Source organism: Salvia miltiorrhiza, chromosome 8, assembly GCF_028751815.1.
Source record: "Salvia miltiorrhiza cultivar Shanhuang (shh) chromosome 8, IMPLAD_Smil_shh, whole genome shotgun sequence".
In the NCBI taxonomy this organism is placed as follows: domain Eukaryota; kingdom Viridiplantae; phylum Streptophyta; class Magnoliopsida; order Lamiales; family Lamiaceae; genus Salvia; species Salvia miltiorrhiza.
The window spans coordinates 42179480-42182428 of NC_080394.1; the positions used below are offsets into that span (position 1 = coordinate 42179480).

At 45.0% G+C, this 2949-nt stretch overlaps 1 non-coding gene across 1 annotated transcript; it reads left to right on the forward strand.

Moving 5' to 3' along the window:
- The first annotated feature begins 674 nt into the window (after nucleotides 1-674).
- LOC131002123 (small nucleolar RNA R71) lies at nucleotides 675-780 on the forward strand. The gene has a single exon (XR_009094198.1). It is a non-coding gene; the product is annotated as a small nucleolar RNA R71 (small nucleolar RNA).
- Nucleotides 781-2949: the final 2169 nt, after the last annotated feature.

Here is a 2949-nt window from a genome sequence, read left to right on the forward strand (position 1 = left end):
GTTGAGAGGAGCCTTGCTGCGGTGGGAAGTAAGGTGGTTGTTGTTGGTAGCCTACTTGGGGTGGTCGACGGTATTGATTTCCCCCAAAGTTTTGATTTCCCCATCCAGCGTTCGGCTGATTTCTCCATCCTCCAATAACATTTTGTTGGCCTTGATTCATGTTCTGTCCATAAGGTCTGCTTGGCCCTTGATTGTAGCCTTGAAATCCTTGTGCCGCATAGACCTCAGCTTGTCCTTCCGGAGTAAACTCTCCCATTCTATGGCACTCATTGGCTCCATGGCTGAAATCTCCACATATACCACAAGGCTCAACGTACTGCTGGGCTGGATTTGGCATGGTTGACATCGGCAGAACTGGATTTGGCTGAGCTGGCATCGGCGGCGTTTTCATCGGCAGAGCTGAATTTTCCTTCTTGTCCATCGTAAGATGCTGCACTTGTCTCACAAGATCGGCTACTTGCTTCTGCAGCTCAAACTGGTTTGTCACGACACTAGCCTCCACTCTCCGTCCATGGACTGACTTTTGTTGGGAGCTCTCGGCCAAAGTCTTGAAAATCTCTTTTAGCTCTGTTGCCGTCTTCCGAGCTATGTTACCTCCTGCCGTGCTATCCACCATAAATTGGGCAGTTTGCACTAACCCATCGTAGAAGAACTGCATCAACATTACATTGGTGAACTGATGATGAGGGCATTGACGGATGAGTTCTTCATATCTCTCCCATGCTTCATGCAATGGCTCGTCCGCTCCTTGTGTGAACTCCATTATCCTCGTTCTCAGTTCCTGCGTTTTGTGGCTTGGGTAGTATTTCAGCATAAATTTTTCACAAGCATCTCCCCATGTAGTGATAGAGTTGGGCGGCAGAGATAGCATCCATGTCCTCGCTCGGTCCTTAAGTGCATAGGGGAAGCACTTGAGCTTGAGTTGATCCTCTGTGAGAGTAAGAAGAGGAATCGTTTGCACTTGTGTGTAAAAATCTCGGATGAATTGCAGAGCATCCTCGCTTGGCATTCCGTGGAACACCGACAGCAAATTCGAGTCATTGGGTTTGAGATTGTAGTTTCTCACAGCAGTGGGGAGCACGATTGCCGACGTGTTGGTATCTCCGATTACCGGCCTGGTGAAGTCTCCCATGTATTCCATGTTCTGGGTCATCTCTTTCTTTTCCTCGTTTAAATTCTGCTTAGTGCAAAAATTGGCGGAGCTGGTCTCTTCCTCCTTAGTGTGTTCTGCCGTGGTTGTGGTCTGCTCTGTATTGGCAGAGCTGGTGTCCTCCTTCGTTAGCTGTTCTGAAGGCTCAGAGTCAGAGCTGGTTGGCAAATCTAGTTTCTCCTCTCCTGCGCTCTGCTCTGGTAGTTCAGAATCAGAGTCAGAGAAGAAATCTTCAGTTCTGTCACGTGTTTCTCCGTCAGAGCTGGAGTTAGAACCGTCTGCTCTGTCGTCCCCGATCACTCCCTTGCAGCTATTCTTCCTGAAAATTCCTTCGCTCGTACTATGCAAAGGAGACACCAATTTGCCTTTAAGACTACGGCGTCCCTGCATGCACAACACTGAACAAACGGATTAAACGCACCGAGTGGAAGAAACAGATAAAAAAAATAACAAAAATTTAAATAAAGCTAATAAAAATGACACAACTAAAACGCCTAAAACTTTCCCCGGCAACGGCGCCAAAATTTGACTCAACCTAGAACACCTCTAGTTTGACTTGCAATAGAATAAGAACATCCTAGTGATGGTAAGTTGACCCAGGGTCATCTCTCAAGGAAAGTCTTTAAGGGCTTCTAATTGTATCGCAGGAAAAACAGTAAAGAAAGCAGTAAAGGGATTGATTATTAAACTAAAACTTAGAATTAAAAACTTAAGTAAAAACCGAACTTAAAATTAAACTAGGCGAATTGAACTATTAAACCCTAGGCAAGATTTTAAAGAACTTAAATTAAACCTACTTAAGAAATTAAATACTTGTAAATTAAAAACCAACTAATCTAGGCGTGAAACTAAAGTGCATAATTTAAATTGCATAATTAAAAAGAAAGCATGAACATAAACTAAAAACGTAAACATAATTAAACAAAATAAATTGAATTGAAATACGAAATACCGTAAACATCTTGAACGTGTAATTGTGTCACTCAATCACAATCTAAGAAACTAAACTAAAAACTAAATTGAAATCTAACGTAGAACAATAAAAACTCGAAACTATGAAAGCAATTAAATTCCTAAGCTTCGGATGCCAACAGATCTCTAAGATGGCGTCTAAAACTAGGGCAAGGGATTGATTGTTACAATGAAAAGTATGGCCCTATTTATAGACTTCAAATCCCTCTAGATCACCATGGTAGTTGCCATGCAAAGCCGAACTCTAAAGGCAATAGAATTGTGCAAAAGAAGGTAAGTCCAGCTGTGACGCGCTCTACAAGTCATCTCCACCCTAGCGGAAATCGCGGCTCTCGCCAGCGGAATGGGTCGCCAGCGGAATGGCTTCCGCTCTGGCTTTCGCCAGAGGAATGGTGATTTCTCTGGCTATTGCCAGAGGAACGGTGATTTCTCTGGCTTCTCGATTCTGCTGTAATGGACTTCTATCCCCTTTGCTCTGACTCTTGACTCCTCTGGTGATTACTTGGCTACACTGGCTTCTTGATTTCGCTGACTCCAGAGAAATGGTGATTTCTCTGACTCCAGAGAAATGGTGATTTCTCTGTCGTTTGGTTCCTCTGCACTTATGATTCCAGCAGCGAAGTGATTTCTCTGGCGCTTCCGCGCTCGCTTCGATTCCTCTGACGCTTCCGCGCTCGCTTCGATTCCTCTGACGCTTCCTCGCTCGCTTCGATTCCTCTGGCGCTTCCTCGCTCGCTTCGATTCCTCTGGCGCTTCCTCGCTCTGGCTCTGGGGCATTTCTCTGGCTTCCCATTTCGCTACTCTGGCAAGCGGGGCTTTGCTTCTCT